This window comes from Cryptomeria japonica, chromosome 3 (assembly GCF_030272615.1).
Source record: "Cryptomeria japonica chromosome 3, Sugi_1.0, whole genome shotgun sequence".
Classification (NCBI taxonomy): domain Eukaryota; kingdom Viridiplantae; phylum Streptophyta; class Pinopsida; order Cupressales; family Cupressaceae; genus Cryptomeria; species Cryptomeria japonica.
The window spans coordinates 793,584,923-793,606,867 of NC_081407.1; positions in this window are offsets into that span (position 1 = coordinate 793,584,923).

Consider the following 21,945-nt stretch of genomic DNA (forward strand, 5'->3'; position numbering starts at 1 on the left):
TAAAAAAATCTTAAACAACTACACTATGATTTCTAGACAGGAAATCAACACTTCAAAATCCAACATTATCTTTTTCAACACATATAAAGAACTCCAAAGGAAAATCATAAACATTCTTAAATACAATATAGGGGAGTTACCATGTAAATACCTAGGACTTCACCTAGACAAAGAGAATAGATCATCCAAATTATGGGATCAGGTGGTCTCCAAAATTACAAACAGGACATCCTCATGGAAAGGGAAATGGTTATCCTCAGTTGGCAAGGCCACCATGATTAAGTCAATTCTCTCAGCGATGCCAATATACCAACTTTCATGCATGGATCTGCCCTCAACCAAAAGAAAGGAAATTACAAAACACATCAGGACATTCTTCTGGCAAGGTTCTGAAGACAAATTCAGACTCCCATTAGTAGCCTGGGAAAAGATATGCATGCCTAAAGACCTTGGGGGTTTAGGTATTAAAGATCTAAAAATTCAAAGCAGGGCTCTTGGAGCAAAACTAATATGGAGAATGTATAATAACCCAAACCTCAAATGGACAAGGATCTTTTATAAAAAATACCTTCACAACTCAGATCCCACAAGCATCTTCAGGATAGCCCATCCACATAAAGGATCGAGAATTTGGAACTTTATGATTGGTTGTAGAGATATCATAACAGATAAGCTAACATGGAATTTAGGAAATGGGGAGGATGCCTTATTCTGGAGAGATTCCCGGGGGGCACAAACAACCATCAACAAAATTCATAACTTTAATAAAATTATACCCATCCTTGAAGAGCAATGGGGAGATAAAGTGAGAGACTATGTGGAAGAATACAACATTGAAGGCCTCAAACAATGGAGATGGAAATCACTGAATAATTCTGGCCTACCAAACCATGAGAGATCACTCTTAGCACAAATCCTAGCCTCAAGAAACCTTGCATTAAATTTTGAAAAAGATAATCTGGTGTGGGAAGGATCCAAGAAGGGGAAGTATGAAACAAAGGAGGGATATAAACATCTGTCAATCAAAAAGAATAACCCAAGCACTAACCTGCCCCTAAAGCTTTATTGGGATAAAAGGTGCCTACCAAAGGCTGGCCTGTTTGCATGGTTAGCAATACAAAACCGAATCATCACCAATGAAACCTTCAGGAAACTAGGATTTGAGTGACCCAGCAGGTGCGCATTATGCGAAAAAGGAGGAAGAAAATACTAATCATATACTGTTAACATGTGAATATGCACACAATTGCTAGGGTTGGTTGAAAAAACAACTAAATTGGTATACCCCTATTCCTAGCACTCTCTCTGACATATTCCATGCATGGCCCATCCGGAACATATGATGTATGTGCGAAAATCTATGGGTCATAGCCCCCTCCCTAGTGATCTGGGAAATCTGGAAGGAGAGAAACAAGAGGATTTTCAAAGATAGTAAAATGCACTGGGCCCAACTAACCAATAAAATTGAAGCTACCATAGTAGAAATGGTAAATAACCAGATCTCTAACAGTTAGAGGGATGTCACTATGACCTATTGGGATGAAAAGATGAGACTAAGGTGGAAGGGTCTAAGGATTCCACCTTTCATAGGGAATGGTCCAACACCCAACAACACAAAACATGCAGAGTGTAAGTGGCTACTCCCTAAAGCTGGATGGGTTAAGCTTAACTTTGATGGGCCATCTAGGGGAAATCCGAGAGAGGCTGGACTTGGATGTTGTCTTCACAATTCTAAAGGAGAAGAACTGACTTACATGGCCATACCCATGGGCAAAAGCACAAACAATGAAGCAGAGCTGAAAGCATTAGCAGAAGGTAAAAATCTATGCAAAATACTGAATGTAAAGAGGATTAACATTGAAGGGGACTCAACAATAATCATCAATGCCCTAAGAAAAGGGGCAATGCCTAATTGGAAGCTAAATGCCTCCCTAACTAAGATATTGACGGACATCAAAACATTTGACAGAATCATCTATAACCACATCTACAGAGAGGGCAACAAAAGGGCGGACCACCTAGCTAACATGGGGGCAGATGACAAAACAGTGATCCATGTGGCCCCTGGCATCTATCCTTAACAATATTTTCAGACGATACACAACCTATAAAAATACCAGCATTTATATAGATATATATCTAGAACAACCTTTTACACTTGCTGATTAGAACACTCTATATATATAAACCCATTTATAATCACTTATATAAACACATAAATATATACATAATATATATATATATATATATATATATATATATATATATATATATATATATATATATATATATATATATATATACTGATTATATGAGTTTATATACATAAATCATTTTATATATATATTGACTTACCACTGGCATTAAAATTTTGTTATAAAATATGCAGTAATCACATTAACATACTACACAGTATGGCGGGTGAGCCACCAGGAAGAGACTATAGACAATCTTTCTGCATAAATTTAAATAGATTATTAAAATTGATACAAATTTATTAACATATACAGATAGAACATATATAAATATTAATATTACACCAAACATGCATATACACTTAAACATCCTCATTTAACAGATGAAATCCCTGTAGACTCTGATTTTTTTAATATTATACATATATATTATATAACACACACACACACACACACGTGTGTGTGTGTGTGTCATCTCATATATTCATATATATTTTATATTCACTCTTTTTATTATTTATACATTACTTATCATATGTTAAGATATATATTCTTTATATTTAAACTTCAACTCAGACATATTCTTTACACTCATATGCCTTGGTTTAGAATAATCATCACCTCCTTATGATGGGTATATTCAATATTATGGAAAATCAATACTCTTAATCAAAGCGTCCGGTCATCATTACACATTTGATCTTAGAGAGATCCAGGCCATTATGGCAGGTTAAAGTCCCAACGAATAGGACATTAGTTGGACGTCTTAGTTGAAAACTCGAATGGACATTAGCCAAAATATGATTTTGGCTTGTAACTAAAGGAAACTCAAAAATGATATCTTCACAGGTGGATCTTCATCTGAAGATTTGGCAATTATACTAAATTAATTAGAGATGTTTGAAGGGGATGAAAGTACGCAAGATTTAAGAGAGGATGTGACACTTTAGTCATTAACATAATTACCTGGCGCGACTATTAAGCCAAGCCTTCATGGTAAAATTAATCTTCATGACCAATATAGTCCTGTCTAGTTCCATGTCATTGATACCTCCTAGATTAAACCAGATATGGATACCCCTATTAGACTGATTAGCTCAAAGAGGCAAATGGCCTTCGATGGTGTCATCACCAGGGAACGCCTCAAATGCATTATTCGCCTTTCTCATGCCTTAGTACTAGATGCTGTAGAGAACATCCTTGGTCGAGACTATCTCACAAATACTGACCGAACTAGGGTAAACTCTGATGTGGCGGCCATGTTTTTGGCCATTACGGTGTTCTTCACCAAGAACAAAGAGGACACATGTGCTCTATGCAATGAGATCTTCATAGCCTCGATCTTGGATGAAATGGAGAGGGTTCTTGTCAATATTGACAATGATTGGACCATACCAAGGCCAAGAGATTATGATGTTTTTATGAGAAACAACAGGCTGGTGCCTAGACTCCCCATTATCACTATGGGTGAGGAAGAATTTACCAAGGAAAGGACTATTGAAGTGAATAGGAATGTTAATTTCATGTTTTACTTATTTCATGTAAGGAACCCGCCAAAGACTACTTGGTTCGAGGACTTCTTAAAGGAAGAGGGCTTCGATCTGGATGATGGGGAAGGGGAGACCCCTTCCCCTTCAAGCTCAGAATAAGGTGGCTACGGATCTTGGACAAAAGATGTGACAATTTTGTTCCTTCCTTGTCACTTTATATTTTGCTTAGCTTGATACTCTAACATATTACTATATTAAGAAAAACAATGTCAGCTTATGGACAATACAGACTTTGAAAGAGATATTAATCTCGCCATATCTTAAGGATAAACATAGTTGGTTTAAATTCAAGAAAATAGTGTGATTTTATTGTTAAATTTATGGTTTTACTCATATCCATTTCATGAGAATAGCTCTGACCTTTCATTTTAGTTACTATTGTTGTTCCTGTTTGTATACTCCTACATATATTGAGGATTGGCTGACATATTCATATACTGTTTTGTACTCATATATATGAATATAATCATTTTTGTATATTCATATATAGGTATATACTCATATAGGTGGATACATAATCAGGGAGGGATTTGTTAATAAAGTCTACAATGAAGGCCTTCGACATCTATATATGTAGAATTATATGAACTAAGAACATCAATAACAAAGATCTATTATTTCTGCAAGTTGTTAAATATACTTGTATTACACTTGTTGTTGTGCTATCTATATATGGAAGATTATCTGACATTTTACAGGCTACGAGTAATAAGTGGCAAGCATGCAGAATATGCTGGGTGAGAATTAAAGTTAAATACTGCTATGATACTCATCCATTTCTATCTATTGCCCTTTTCGTATAGATTGTTCATGGCTGTGTGAGTTAGCTTGACATAGATACAGGCATGACAGAATCCCCTTTATCCCCTTTTGTTATTGTATCCTGGATATCATCCTGATACAAAAACAAAAGGTAGTAAATCGGTGGTTCATAACTATTGATGTGCATTTTTCAAAAAGGGAATTACTATGAACTCTGTAGGAAATCAAAACACTCTGTTTATATTTCTTTGTTCAAATTTTGGAATGATAGATCCAATCGGATAAGTGGCTGAGGAATAATCCTAGAATGGAATATAAAATATAGTAGGAAAATTAAATTTTATTAACAATTTTGGCAAGTGGTATGAAAACTAATCATGCAGGGGGAGCAAGGCCATCTTAAACAAAAGAAAGGAAGTTGGCTTTGCTGAAATGACCTATAAACAACATTAAATCAAAGATCAAACTCAGGACAGGGCACAAGGAGAGCATTGATAATTGTAATATGTGGAAAGGGGCTTGTAAGGGAAAGAAAATATTTCCCCACCTTGATCACCCGTAGCCCGGGGTGCTATTGTAATTTTCAAAAATCTTGTTTTTATATATTGTAGTTGTAGGATTTTTCTGGACTTCGGTCCCGGGCAAGGCCGAAGGTTTTCTCACCTCCACTCTTGCCTATTGACGTTCGCACGAGTGGAGTGTTGTAAATTTTATTAATGATTAATAAAATTTTGGCTTAGGCCTTTTACCGATCAAAAATAAATAAATATTAGTAATTGATGCCCTCCTGAATGGCACAAGGTTAGTAAATGATCAACAACACAAAAAGACACAAAAAACGTTAGATTGTTAGTGTTGGTCAATCAAAAACTAATCAAAAAAGGCATACCAAGAGAGATACTAAAAACATGTTAATATATCTAACTGAAGAAGCAAAGATAATGAGGCATGTCCAAATGCCTCTTAGCATGGTTTTGGTTCCTTTCTCCCTTGTTCCTCTCCTCTCCAAGTTCCAAAATAGTGTAGCTCTCAGCAACTTTTTGCACTATGGATGCTTATGGAGGATTGAGATTGTAGTATTGAGCTTTGAATGTGAAATAAAAAGCTAATGCTATGCTATTGATGTTAAACTGATATATTTTAACCAAAATAACAAGATATTAGATGATTATGCTAAAATGCTCTCTAAAAATGACTATAGCTTAAATGCATGCAAGTTTTCAGGATCTAGATTATGAAGAAATGGGCTCTATTTATAGGAAAAATGGAGCAATGGATGGTTGAGATTGAGTAATCTCAACAAGGATCAGGATTGAATGATTTCAAATCCATGTGAGGGCTTTCAACCCAATCCCAGGATGACAAGTGTCAATGTGAGATAGGTTGAGAGGGGAAGGAATAAGCATTAAATGCTTGATATGACCTTGGGAGTTAAAGTCAAGGTTGGTTGAATGAATAAACTCTTTATTCAAAGAATAAAGCTTTTATCCAATGAATAAACTCTTGTGCAAATGTGAAATGGATGAATATGGTCAAAACAATAAATGTTTGGGGGGACAAGTTTGAAATAACCATAAATGGTTATGTAAGAGCCATAAATGGTCATGTAAGAGCCATTAGTGGTCTTGGAAGACTTTGGGGGTTAATTTGTTGAACACACAAAGCATTAAATGCTTTTCAAAGACTTTGGAGTCTTTGAGAAGTGACTCCATTTTGCTTAGGAATGTGACAATAATTAGGGGATGGATTAGGCTAATTAGGAAGGGGTTAGAAGAATCTAGAAGGGGATTAGATTTTGCAAGTGGATTTGGTGGGTGAGGGAAAATAGGATTTTATTAAAATAAATTAATTTATTTCAATAGATGTGTGCAAGTTGCATTTGTAGGAAAATGCAAGTGGGGTGGGGATAATGATTTAAATAAATATTTTATTTAATTTATTTAAAAGAGGAATAGGGGGATTTAATTAAATACATAGATTTTATTCATTTAATTGATTGGAATTTGATTTAATGAATTAATTAAAATAAATTGAATAATTTATTTAATTAATAGAAGAATGTTTGGAGATGAATTAATTAAATATTAATTTAATTAACTGATGGCTAGTGGATTTTTAATCAAATAAATAGCGAATATTTATTTAATTAAGCTGGACAGATTTGTGTGACTACATTTGCCCCTCTTTGAGACGGTGCAGTTTATCGCATCGTTTCAAAGAAAGAAAAACTGATGTGAAGAAATGCCCCATAAAATGTAAATTTAATGGGTGGTATGCCCCCTCGAGAGATGGGCCGAAAAATTTCGAAAAATCGGGCGATCTCTCGAAAAAGAACGAAAATTGGCAGGGTGGTAGAAGAGAAGAAGCTAGCCATACAGGTGAAAAATAGAAGAAAACGGGGGAAACATGGAGAAATGGGGGGCTCGGGAAGTTCACGGGGACCACGACGGTGAGCAGGGGGGAAGTTACGGTGACCACGACTGGTACAAATGGGGTGAAAGGGGTGAAAACGGGATCATTTGGGACCGCGACCAGTTGAAAACAAGAGCTCTGATAGTGACATTTGGAGGAGCGAGCAAGAGCTACGATGCCGATTCCGATCACTGAGCACAGATTCGAGTGAGTCCGACGGTTCCAGTGCCCAGATGACTACAGACCAGCGGTACGCAAATTCAAAAACTCAATTTTTGTGCATTTTTGCTAGGTTTTTAGCTGAGTCCAAGTCAAATCAGAGCAAGAGCGCTGAAACTGTTGTTTTGGCGCTTTTGCTCCATAAAATAGCGCTATTGTGCCGCAATGGTGCTATTGGCCCCTTGTTTGAGTGTTGTTGCCATGCATTAGCGCTATTGTGTGTAAGTTTTAGCGCTATTGGTTAAGTAGCGCTATTGCTGGGTTAATTGAGCGCTATTGAGTGAAAATAGCGCTATTGCTCAATAGTTTTAACGCTATGGCAGTTGTAGCGCTATGGTACAGCTGTTTGAGCGTCGTTGATATAGTTGTAGCGCTATTGTTGAAAACTAGCGCTTTTGTTGGTGAAATAACGATTTTGTCTTAAGATAAAAAGATGCCCCAGTTTGGATGAAGAAAATCTCCTGATGCCAATGATTGATGGATGGCAAGGTGAAGTGGGAGTTGTTTCGAACCATAGCAGCCTGATGAAACTTAGGCCATTTGTTTAGGATAAATGTCTGTTGAAGTCTAGGTGGCCATGATTGCTTACCTGTTGAGACCCGAAGATACGTGATCAAAGTATCTGTTGATAGTCTAGGTTTAAACTTAAGAAAGTTTGAAAACAAAACAACTGATGGTGGTTGATGAATGTCCATGTGCAGGAGGATCTGCGTGTGTTGCAGTTACGCGAGCGTCATCTTGTGACACAAGGGTTGCGGGACCGATTGTCATAGGCGGAGATTGATTGTATTGCAGCGACTGGTCTTTATGAGGTGATGCATATGCCCGTGATTCGTATGAATCATGGATTGATCACAGCACTGGCGGAGCGGTGGCATAGCGAGACGTGCACCTTCCATTTGGCGCAGGGGGAGATGACCGTGACCTTGGAGGATGTGTGGCACATCCTACGGATTCCGATTCGAGGGGAGCTGGTCACGTACGATAGATCCTGGGGGACTGTGGCAATGCAGAGGATATTTCATGAGGATGTATTTATTGATGATGGCTCCATTGCTTGGGAGGATATAGCGGCACTATATGAGCCTCTTCCAACAGTTTTGTCAAAGATTGTGAGAGGACTTCTGTGTCCAGACCGGCGGTCACATGGGTTGGCGGTGGGATGGGGACAAGTTATCGAGATGATGATGACCGAGGGGACCCGATTTGCATGGGAGCCGTGCGTGCTGGCGCACATGTATCAGGAGCTCCATGAGGTAGTGTACCGAGGGAGAGGTTCCTTAGCAGTGGGCATGACGCTGCTACATATTTGGGCGTGGGAACACCTGCCAGTGACTCGACCGGTGAGTCTGAGATTCCGTGCGGTGGATCAGCCGTACATGTTTATGTACAGTGGTATGATGAGTCAGCCCCACTTGGGGAAGTTAGAGTGGTGGCGACGGGCGCTAGATGATCTAGATGCAGTGATATGGCGGCCATACTCAGAGTGTGAGCCATGGGAGGATGACGCAGAGGCACTACCTTATGTGTTCATGACTCGATTCCTCATTGGGAGGACTGCATATCATGTGGAGAGACAGGTGCCTGAGAGAGTGATAAGGCAGTTTGGACGGCAGCAGGGACTGCCTAGTGGATCCGGAGAGTATGCACGGGTGATTCGGGAGAGGTATGCATGGGGTCCAGTGCTACCTTATGATCAGGCACTAGCAGAGTTTCAGACACTGCAGGCGAGGCCATGGGACCTACGACCGAGGGTCGTTGATGCAGGGGTTATAGATGAGTACACGCAGTATCGAGCAGTGCACCTGATCCTACGGATATCGAATCCTGCAGAGCCGATCCCAGCGTTTGAGGATGAGAGGGGACGGAGACGGAGCAGGGCAGGAGGTCGAGGAGATGGAGGAGGAGGTGGTGGTGGAGGAGGTGGAGGAGGATTGGGGATGCGGAGCCAGCAGAGAGGGAGAGGTGGACTTCCTCTACAGATCTCACAGGGACCATTGATACCGAGAGGAGTGCAGCTGAGTGGGAGGGGGATGGAGAGGGAGATCCCGATGGACAGAGGGGAGGGGAGTTCTGGAGAGGGAGGTGTAGGGGAGGCAGCTATGGACACCGGGGAGGGAGCCACTGGAGATCTGCGGGACCACATTATATTACGCTTGCAGACGCAGATAGAGGATTTGGAGGCAGAGGTGGCAGCTAGGGATGTGCAGCTATTTGCACGGGAGTTAGAGCTGACGGTGGTGCTGCGGGAGAGAGATACTGCAGTGGAGAGATTGGCGGAGCTGCAGGAGAGAGTCTGGGTTGGAGTAGGAGCACAGGGGCCTACAGGGGAGGTTATGAGGCAGTTTGGGCGAGCACAGGCTGAGATAGGGTACTGGTGGGGTTTGTATGAGCAGGTGGTGCCAGTGAGTCAGCGAGCTCTCAGTTATACGCAGATGTGACAGACTCGATCAGAGCGATCGCAGAGGATGTCAAGCAGTGGGGGTGTGATAGGTCCTTTGAGGCGGAGAGAGATCAAGGGATGCAGGAGGGAGTGGTGGTTCGATGAGGCCTCCACGGAGAGATGGATCAGGTGGTGCAGGCACCAGTGGCGGAGCAAGTGGAGGTGTTGGGACAGCATCTGGCCAAAGCGGCATTTGAGAGAGCATTCATGCATGGATGTATTGTATCATTTGTTTATTTGGACTGTATCTTGGATGGCTCTTGGTAGCCGATTTTGTAGACTTCATTGTACTCTGATATATGAGATGATATATATGAGGAGATCCCATATGTTGATGATATGCATTTGATTATGTATGGATGTTTATGCATGATGATGAGTGATTGCTTAGATGGATATGTGTACATGTATGCATTGATGAGATATTGCTTTTATGCATGTGTTTATGATGTTTTTACGATGCTGGATATTGACATATGAATGCAGGTTTATATATGTATGATTTGTTTGATTTTGGATGCAATGCTTTTATGTATGTAATGCCATGATGATGATGTATGCTTATGATGATTCATGAACAGGATTTGGGTGTTTCCTATTTTGATATAATGATGAGATTATGTATGTGATGATGTTAATGCAATGGTTGAATGAATGATGTTATGCATTTAGATGTTTTTAGATGAATGTAATATGGATAAACAAAATGTAAAGTACAAATGTTTATATGATAATGTGTTAAATGAATGCAATATGTGTAATGGATCTAAAATGTTATGAACCAATGTTTTTGAAAATGAAATGGATTTATGATTCTAAATACTTAAACATGTTTTAAGTAAAAAATGATAATGGGATTCTAATAACTACACCGTAATGCAATTAAAAGGAATATAATGAATGCAATGCGAATGAATCCTAAAAATAAGCATAATAAGATACTTAGGGAATGGATGAACGAATGCACTTTTTTTCACTAAATGGATAAATGAATGTATACCATAATAAATGATAAAAGATGATAAGATGATAATGGATAATCGACACTAAATGAATGCCTAATAAATGATTTAAAACAATCAAAGACAATTTAACCCCATGAATGAATCTAATTATTTATGATTGCTGCAATGATACAAAATGATTAATGAAAACTAAATGTCAAGAAAATGAACTATATGCAAAGTTAAAAATGACATGAATGTTTAATGCAAGATGCAACTAAATGTTTAATGCAAGATGCAACTAAATGTGAGGATGATATGATTATGAAGAATGCAAGGTTCGTAAGACTTTGCATGATGCATTGATGATGTATCAGAGTACTCGATCGTGATTGTTATCCAAGACCAGCTTAACTTTCACAGTTTTGCATATAAAACCTACATATGAATGAATGAATGGGTGATATGTAACAGAATGCAAGATATAAACGGATGAGATGAAATGACGATCCATAGTGCTCTATTTTCATCATTGAGCTTTAAAATGTTGGAAGAGAATACAAGCATCTTGACATAATGATTCAAGATGACCTGAGTATTCCTTTCATGGATTTTATATAGCAAGTTAATACAAACGACTTGATATAAGGGTCAAGTCGACCAGAGTATTGCTTGTGGAATAGACAAGGATTACCTCTATTCATGCATGACTTGGATCGTCCTCCTTGATCTTAGACTGATCATATCCTGGGACAAGTGCATACCGTTCTAAGAGATAAAAACCTTTATCTAGTTTGGATGAGGTAGGAGGAACCCAAGGAAGAGCATTGTACCTGCAAACAAACAATATATACATAAAGAATAAAGAATAAGGATCCTTGGTAATGGTTCATGCCCATATGGTCGAGGTATATGCTGTAGTCAGCAAGCCGTAGTGATCTATGACTGCATTTGGCATAAGATCACGTAGCCTAGTGAACTTCCCACGTAGACACCATTAGTACATGCCCCAGAACTTCATCCAAAATAATGCACAAACAAAACAAAACAATGCTGAAAGATCCCGATACAGATAAACAAATGATTGTACTCACAAATCAACCAAGTATTTGATAGCTTAACATAATTTTCTTGTCAAAGAAAAACGTCATCTTGTCTTTGTTTTGGTAAGGAAGGATGCATCCTTGTTGAAGACAATTTTGAGTGTTGATGTTGATTGTGTGATCGATTGATAAATGGTCATTTGTGTGAGTATTTTGTCAATGTTTGTCTTGGTATCTGTACGGAGGAGTATGTACAAGGTGTTGCCATGTTTTTGTGTGTTTTTTGATGTTTTCTGATGTTTTTGGATTTTGAATTGTTTTGAATGTTTTTTTGGTATTTTTGCAAGATATTTTTGAATGAAGAACTTAATGAATCATAATACAATATAGAATCTACTTCCATCAATAGGTTAAGGGCATTGCCCCCATTTTTAGACATGACTATGAAAAAGCGGGATGCTTAGACGCATGAAGTATTTATCATAATTGCAGAGAAATAACAAGCCATGGTTTTCGGATAGATGGATGTATGTATGAAGTAGATGTGATCGCAACAAGTCTGAAAGAAAATGGAGCCGTAGCCTTTACGAGTGGCGCCTGTTTGCCAGGTTTTCACCATTGCACTTACCCAAGGTGCCACCGGAGTGGTTGTTCACCGTTTGGATGCATGATTTTTCTTCACTTTTTTTAAAAATATTTTTGTATGTCTTCAGGACATTTTTCTGAATGTTTTTGGTATTTTCTGGTATGCAGGGGAGCCTAATGCTCTGTACAGCTTAGGTATAAAACCGTTTTAGGTGCATGCTGTTGATTGGATCTGCAAGCGGTTCTCCTTCTGATGTAGCCAACTGATATGCCCCGGACCCGAATATAGTAGTGACAACATATGGGCCCAGCCAGTTTGATTCAAACTTGCCCTGATGTTCTCTATTTGGTTGATTGCGAGGATTCTCTCGTAGAACAAGATCACCTACCTCGAATGTACGAAGTCTAACTCGGTGATTGTAGCTTCTGCTCATGCGCTGCTGATAGGCTTTGAGATGGTTGTATGCAGCTTGTCACTTCTCATCAAGTAACTCTAAGTCCTGAAGACGGGATACTCTGTATGCTTCATCATCTATCAGATTATGCAAGGAAACTCGTAATGATGGTATCTCAACCTCAATAGGTAAGATAGCTTCTGCACCATAGACCAATGAATAAGGAGTTGCACCTGTAGGGGTTCGAATGCTAGTTCGATATGCCCATAGTGCCGGATTTAGTTGAACATGCCAGTCATGACCGGCATCATTGACTGTCTTCTTTAGGATTCTTAATATATTCTTATTTGATGCTTCGGCCTGACCATTGCCTTGTGGGTAATAGGGAGTGGAAAAGCGATGTTGGATGTGAAATTTCTCACAAAGTTCACGGACATCCTGATTTTTGAAAGGAAGACCATTGTCTGTGATGATGGACATGGGTACACCATACTGGCAGATGATGTAGTTGAGGATGAATGAGGCGATCTGCTTGCCAGGGACTTGGGTAAGTGGAACAGCTTCGATCCACTTTGTGAAATATTCGGTGGTGCTAATAATGAATTTATGGCCATTGGATGAAGATGGATGGATTTTACCCACAAGGTCAAGACCCCATTGACAGAAAGGCCATGGTGTCGTGATTGGTTGCAGTTCCTGGGCTAGTGCATGTATCAGGTCGCCATGAACTTGACATTTCTTGCATTTTCTGACAAAATAGTAGGAATCTTTTTCTATAGATAGCCAATAATATCCAGCTCGCATGAGTTTCTTGGCTAGTGATGGATCACTTGAGTGAGTCCCACAAATTCCCTCATGGACTTCTTCCGAAGCCTTTGTTATCTCACCTTGTTCCAGACATCGAAGGAGAGTACCATCAAGACTGCGGCGGTATAAGGTTTCAGCAATAATGGTATATCGAGCAGTTTGGCGAATGAAGGTTTTTCGTTGGTTATTCGATTGGTTGGGAGGAAGGGTATGATCGCGAAGATAGGTGTAGAACTCACCGTACCATGGGGATTCAGAACCGACAAGGCGACATATCATTTCGAATTCGGGGATATCATAAGCGAGGATCCAAAGCTGTTCTACCAAGAACTCGTAGCGTGTTGAATGTTGTGGAAGATCTAGGAGAGATGCGATGGTAGCCATAGCGTCAGCAGCTCGATTCTGATCTCGTGGTATCTGCTCAAAAGTGATAGTAGTAAATGATGTCTTTAGACTGTCCACCATTTGCTTATATGGCATGAGTTTATCATCTTTAGTATGATATTCATCGGTTGCTTGTCGAATGACCAGTTGTGAGTCGCCATATACTTGCAGTTCTTGTAATTTCCATTGTACGGCTAGCCTGAGTCCTATGATCAAGGCCTCATACTCTACTGTGTTGTTTGTGCATGGAAATGCGAGCTTGTAAGACTTCGGGATGATGTCACCTTGGGGTGTGATAAACAAAATGCTTGCCCTCGAGCCATGCCTAGTGTACGAGCCATCAAAGTAGAGTTTCCATGGTTGTGTTGTTGTGATCATGAATATTTCTTCGTCTGGAAAATTGGAAATAAGAGGATGATCGCCTATGAGAGGTGCATTGGCCAACTGATCTGCAATAACTTGACCTTTGATAGCTTTACGATCCACGTACTCAATGTCAAATTCACTTAGAATCATCACCCATTTGGCCAAGCGACCTGTTAATGCTGCTTTGCTGAGTAAATACTTGAGTGGATCAATCTTTGCAATGAGTTGTACCTTGTGTGTCAATAGATAGTGCCTCAATTTTGTGGCTGCTAAGATCACTGCTAGGCAAGCTCGCTCAATAGGTGTGTAATTGAGTTCATAGCCAACCAGTGTGCGAGAGATGTAGTATACAGCACACTCTTTGCCTTCTGCATTATGTTGTGCCAGTAATACACCTAATGCTGTACTTGTTGCCGAGATATAGAGTAACAATGGTCTACTTGGATTTGGTGGCATCAGCAATGGTGGATTCATGAGATAGTCTTTAAGCGTCTGAAATGCTTGCTGGCATCGGGCACCCCACTGAAAGCGGATGTTCTTGTGTAGCAGATGTGTAAATGGGTAACACTTATCAGCCAATTGTGCAATGAATCTTCAGATGGATTGAAGTCGGCCTTGTAATGTCCTTAGCTGGCTGATATTCTTTGGTGGTGGCATATCCATGATTGCTCTTACCTTTGCTGGGTTGACCTCAATATCTTTGCTTGAGACAATGTATCCTAGAAGTTTCCCGGAGGTTACTCCAAAGACACATTTCTTTGGGTTGAGTCGAACATGGTATTGTTCCAGTCCATCAAAGATTTTATCTAAGATGTGGAGATGTCCTTCTCTGGTGAGTGATTTTGCTAGTAAGTCATCAACATAATCTTCCATCATGGTATGCATCATGTCATGGAAGATGGCGGTCATTGCTCTTTGATAGGTTGCTCCTGCATTCTTTAGACCGAAGGGCATTACATTCCAGCAATATGTGCCCCATGGACATGTGAAGGCTGTCTTATGTTGGTCCTCTGGTGCGATCTTTATTTGATTATATCCTGAAAAGCCATCCATGAGTGAAAGTATGGCATGTCCTGCTATCAGATCCACTATGATGTCGATATTTGGTAGGGGGAAGTCATCCTTAGGACATGCCTTATTCAGATCTCTGAAGTCAGTACAAATGCAGATGCCCCCTTTTGGTTTGCCAACAGGCACAATATTGGAGATCCACTCCGCGTAATCAATTGGTCTAATGAAACCAACATCTAGGAGTTTCTTGAGTTCTGTTTTGACTAGCACTGCAATCTGAGGATGCATCTTACAAAGCTTCTGCTTGACAGGTTTGGCTCCTTCTGCTACGGTGAGGTGATGCATGACTAAATTAGGATCAAGCCCAGGCATGTCTACATATGACCATGCGAAGTTGATCTGATGCTTCTGGAAGAACTCTATAAATTTAGGCTGTTCCTCTGGAGTGAGAAGAGATGCCAGATGTATGATATGAGGATTTTCAAGAGTCCCCACATTATACTCTTTGGTTTCCTCGATGAGAATTGTTGATCGTTCCTGTTGTGTACTATCAGGGAGAATGTCAAACCCTTCATCCTCAGGCACCTCAGAGAGGTTTTCACCATTGGATATGCTCTTTCTTTTTACTTTTGTCGGATCAAACAGTGCCATAGTGTGGTTTTCACTGGAAGATCCATGTTTTATTGTTATATTTTTGCAGCTGAAAGGTTTGGCATCCGCCCCGAAGTATGTTGTGCTGTTAAGTTCAATGGCGAATCCAGCTTTGTGATCCCCGCTTGGTAGGTTATCCCTTAATTCCAAAAAGTCAATGATAGCCTCATCGTTTTGGAAGAAGTCCAGACATGGGGGATTTGGTTGGTTCCATTCGATGAGTTCAGGGTGGACAATGGGCATTACTTCATCGACTAGGTTAAGTTCGTTAGAGGTATCAGTGAGGTTTAAGACGTTATGGTGAAGGTCGTTAATGGTACTCTCCCTGTCAGAATCAGGCGTAGGATGAGACGTAGGGTCTGTGGAAGATGTTTCTAGCTCAGGAACCCAAGTGGTCTTTATCTGTGCTTCTCCGTAAACAGGGATGTCTTTGCGTGGCGGAGGTGGCGATGCGTCGTCCTCATCTGAAGTATTAAGTTGTACTGTATCAAATTCCCATTCATGTGAGTCAGTCTCTGAATCACTTTCCAACATCTGGTTACTATACCATACTGGGATGTCCTTTGAGTTAAATACTGCAGGTGTGATTGGTTGATGTACCTTTGTAATGATCGATGCTGCAGGGCGGTTGATGGGGATCAAGGAATCTGGTATAGGGAGTATCGGTAATATTGACTCAGTGGCTTCTGCTAGAACTACTAGTGCCATAGATGCTGCTGCAGGTTTTGATACAATTGTTGCTGCTAGTGGTGTTGCTGATGGGATTATTGGTTCGTTTGGTGGGATGAGTGGCATTGGTGATGGCTATGTTGGGGTTTTGAGCCTCAGTGGGGCAGTTGGGATGGTGCTTGAGGCTGCTTTAATGATAAAAGGCATCTTTTTTGCCGTAGGTGGACAAAATTGTTTGCTGGGTTTTCCTTTGAATCTGAGTTTAGGAAAGATTTCTTTCTCAAAGCCTAGGCCTGTATTACCTTTGGGCTTTAATTCTGGCAGCAGAGGTTCATGTCGTCCTTGTTTGCAATATTCCAAAGCACTCTGACCATCATACCCCATTCTTTGCATAATGAGGAGGCCTTTGCCATACTGATCCGTAGGAAGTTTAACTTGTGGTAGATCAGTGGTGATGGGATCTTTATAGATCCATTCCGCCAAGTCCTCATCTTGGGTTTCTTCTTCTTGACTCTTTCCAAGGATGAAAGGCGTCAAAGCACATGCTGACGTGACTATGGGTTGTTGGAGTAACTGTTGTGGTTTACCATGTGTTCAAGGAGAAGTGGGCATTTGTCCCACACAAAAGAGTTGACTCAAGTTGTATTCCCCAGGACCTTCCTCTGCTACTTTCATTTTAAGCTTTTCTTGCTTCAGTATAGTGGTGTTTGAACTGGCAAGAGAGGCGGGACTTATATATGATGCGGAGGAAATGGCTTCTCTATTATTGGGAACGGTAATTTCTGGTTGATGGTTGATATTATGGCAAAATGCAAAGGGATTTGCATCGCCCAGGATTGTGATCTCTACACCGTTATGTGGGAACTTGATACATTGATGGTAGGTAGATGGAACGGCTTGCATGACATGTATCCAAGGTCTCCTTAATAATAGATTGTATGGTAGAGGAAGGTCCAGAACCTGACAAATGATGTGCTTTACCACAGGCCCCATTCGGATTGGTAGTACCACAGCTCCTTTGGATGAACGCTCTGCATCGTCATAGGCTTTGATTGTGATCTTCTGACGAGGATCCACTGATTCTACTGCATATCCCAATGCTGTGACCAACTGTAGTGTGCAAATATTTAGGCCTGCTCCATTATCGATCAAGACTCGCTTGATCCTATGCTGGTTAATAAATCCTTTGATGTGGAGTGAGGCATTATGTGGTTGTTGGAAGGAAGAGTTGTCACTTTCAGAAAAAGTGAGACAAGGTGATGAATTTAGACTTCCAACCATGGCTTGAAATTGGTCCGTATTTAGATTTGCAGGGACTAACGCCTCTTGGAGTGCTTGATCCAAGATAGTTTTATGAGATGGCGATAGACGCAATAGCTCTAAAATGGATATAAGCGCAGGGGTTTTGTCTAATTGTTCCACAAGGTTATACTGCTTTGGGATGGAGGTGATGCCTTGTGGAGCTACCTTTATGGTGACCTTGCCACGACATGTAACAACATTGCATTTTGAGTTGGGATTTTTGAAGGTTATGGTTGCAACTTGTTCATTGGCATCATACAGATGATTTACAGTGTAATTATACGTAGCCTGCGTATAATCAGTGGTATCAGTGCCTCGCCTGGAAGTGGAAGGATCCCTTTGATCTTGTGATGGAAGTGGATTTTTGAACATCAGATGATCATTATTGGTTGTTTTTGGGTTATGTCCTTGAATTTCAATTTATCCTCGATCAATAAGATCCTGAATAAGATCTTTCAATCGGTGACAATTACTTGTCTTGTGTCCTCTTCCTTGATGAAATTCACAATGTTTAGTATCTCTCCACCATGCCGGTTTGACCTGAGGCTCATAGTTTGATAGTTTAGGTAGAGTGACCAAATTTTGGGAGAGGAGTTGTTGCAATACTGTTTCAATGGGTTCCCCTAAGGGAGTGTATGTGCGTTTCTGTTTTTGCTGACGAGGTCTTGGTTCGTCATGAGATGTGATGCGACCTTGATTAGAAGGAACATTTGTGTTGTTTTGAGGTGGAGGATTTTGTCCTACAAACCGAACCACAGGTTGTGCGTTTTGGATAGTACGGGCATCGTCAACCCCATCATTGACAATATTCTTGTTTTTATTCCAGAAGTTTGGTTTATCGCTATTGAAGCGTGGACGAGGACCATCTTTTGGTTCATTAAAGATTTTGATGAGTCCTTTTTTGATGAGTGCCCATTCACATTTTAAACCCTTGGTGATCATATCATTAAAAGAGTCTATGTCTTTGACATCCAGGTGAAATTCCATTTCTTCGTTTAAGTTGGAAATGAATATTTCCACTAGTTCTCGTTCAGGTAACTGAAGAGAACGTCTGCTAGACATTTGACGCCATCTTTGCCGAAATACTGAGAATTGTTCACCTGGTTTTTGTTTGGTGTTGCACAAATCAGCCATGGTGATGTCGCGTTCAATGTTATGAGAGTAATGAGCTAGGAACTTCTGGATGAGTTCCTCAAATGTTCTAATGCCACCTGGTAGTCGGGAAAACCATGATGTGGTTGTTCCTCCCAAGCTTTGGGGAAAAAGGCGCATTAGGTAGGTGTCTTCATATGCCACTTCAAGACAAGCGGAATGAAATTCTCTAACATGATCATGAGGATCTCCCTTTCCTCTATATTTTTCAAATTTGGGTGTTTCGAATCCGCGTGGAAATGGTGGCATGTAAAGATTCCTATCAAAAGGATAGGGACAGATGTCATTGAGTGAGAATTGGTTAATCTTGACACCATTATGAAGTTGTTGGGCGAGATTCTCGACTTGTTGCCGCAACATCTTCCTTTCATTTGGAGGAGGAGGTGGTGGGTTACCTCGAGGAATGTTATATCTGATGGGATCTCTACCTCTTTCCTCTTCATGACGACTTTGTCTTTCTGATGCTTGTCTTAATTGGGCAAGATCAAAGTCAGAGGGGAGTTTGGCTCCTTCTTGAGCGAGTCTTAAGAAGTGAGCATCCGCATTGCTCCTGAGTATTTCGTCAAACAATCTGTTAAAGAGAGGGTTATGCTGAGCCCTTTTTATTGTTGCAGGAGTGGGAGTACTTGGGTTTTCGTCATCTGCATTTCCTCCAAGTGCTTCTTGAAATTCATTAAGATTTTCCTCCTCTTCTTCTTCCCTTTCTATTTCTCGTTGCCTCGACTGTGATCGGGTTTGAGCCATTTTTGCTTTACGAGTCTTTGTTGAAGTTGTGTGAAAATGATGATGAGTTTTTTTTTTTGAAATGAGAGATTGATGGTTGGTGAATTGTGTTGCACGTGGATCTCTAGCACTTTTTAAGGTGGATGTAACTGAAATTCCTTCTTTGAATTGCTTGTTTGTTTGAGAAGATTTGATGTGATAAGGTGTAGAGAAATCTGAGATGTGTTACAGATTTAACTACCTAGTAATGAGAGGATTCACTCATGAACTAGTTTTAACCTGCATAGATGTGTCTCTTAGGATGAGCTTATCCTAGATGTAGAAACAATCTAAAAAGTGATGTGAAGTGTTTGATTTCAAGCAATATCTAAAAGAGAACTTGGAATAATAACCTCTTAATGTTCTGAGAGTTGGGACAGATTGATGATGAAATGATGTATGAGTGAGATGATGGATGAAAATGTTTTCAACTTCAATAAAAACTCTGTGTCATAAATGGGACAAACTCTACCTCTTCCCTTTCAGGTGTTGGAGGTATTTCTCGAGCTGTGTTGTAGGTGATGCAGATGTTTGGGAAGAAATTGGGATTAATCTTTCCTCCTTGATTTTTGTGATAACTCAGAGCTCTATATTGCATAAAAGCTCTGCGGTTCAATGATTTGGAATCAAATTCGTTTGTTTTGCTTTGAAGGTATAGACGTATGCGATGTAGAAAGACTCTATGGGAGACAAAGATTTGTCGATTGATATAGAAGAATTTCCTCTTTTTGATCAAAGCCTTTGAGCTCAATGGTCTTCTTTTCAAGTTGATATTCCGATGACACTTCTTCTTTCGCAAGATGTGAAGAATGGTCATAAAGTTTTTGCCCCTTTGTTTGCACTTTGTTTTTGATGTTTAGGGTTGTTTTGAAAGATGTTTGATGAATACTTTGTTTTTGGGATTGATTTTCTGATTTGATGTTTCTTTGACAAGAAAACAAAGCAAGCACACAAACACTAGAATGTTGCGTAAAAGGCACAAATGAGTATGGGTCTAGATCAACCCAATCTTTGGACTTGCATATGACCCTTCCTTTGGATGTATTTTAAGGTGTATTTCCAAAGCCTGAAGTCGGCTCAATTTGCACTTGGTCTTTAAAACGAACACACTTCAAACACTTTTTATCCCTAAGGTCAAATGGCCAGTTGTGATAAATTTAGCCGACATCTTGATATTTCTTCGACTTTGGTACTACATATCTTATGAATCCCGCCGTGGCAGGTAAGGATGTGATATACTAAGTCTTGCGTGAGCATAACAAACAGATGATCCCTATGATGGGGGAGTCACCACTTTTATCAAGCCATAAGTGACTTTTCAAAAAGCTATGTTTCTACTCAAGGAAATATGTATGGTGAGTATCTTGGGAGCAAAACCATCTATGCTCTTGCACTAAATTATATCACAAATATCCTCAATCAATAGAACAGGTGGGCTACTACTTAAAGGTGTTTAGTCATGTTCGATGTTTTTGGACATAAGTTCATTCTGCAGTGACTCACTTAAGAGCCTTGTAACTGGTGGTGGGGCCCATTTGTCCTTTCGGCCAGTTACATTGTAGGAACAACTATACCCAAGGCTACAACTTTCGCTCTCACCTGATTTCTATAGCGGCTCGAAGGATTTACCGCTCGAGGTCGTTCCCAAGAGTATCGATCCCTTGGCAGACCTCTCTTAAAAAGATAAAATTTGAGTGTTACTAACACTTTTCTCTTGCACCTAGGACCACGAAAGCCAAGGGAGAGGATAGTGTGTGTTAGAGGTAGGACCACTCGACTAAATTTTTGCACAAACGTGCCAAACACGTAAAACACTTGTTCTTTTTAATCCATCATTTCAAAATGTGGTCTAACTATTTGGAGATGTTGCTTCAACAACCATGGTGTTCTTTTTAATCTTTCAAAAGCAATGTGTTTTGTAATCTAGAATTTGGAAATCCTAGTCAACTTTATGAAATACACGTTTGCTTGAAGTAAAATTTGTTTTGCAAAATTGAGACAAGTTGATTGTTCTTTTTATTTGCTCAAAAATTGAAGTGTGGCTTGTGATTTTTAAGTTTGATGCAATAAAAGCAAATTTGTGTGTTGATTTTAAGCACCAAAATGAAGATAAATTCTAACTTGCAATGGAAGTAAATGTTTGTTTTAAAGTGTTTTAAGAGCACCAAAGGAAAATTTATGATTTTAGTGATGAGTTTTTAAACCTGCAAAAACAATGAATAGTTAGTAAAATCTACGTCCAAGGGGGGGGCTTCCACAAGCCTAAGATTTTCAATTTTTCGATTACAAGGTG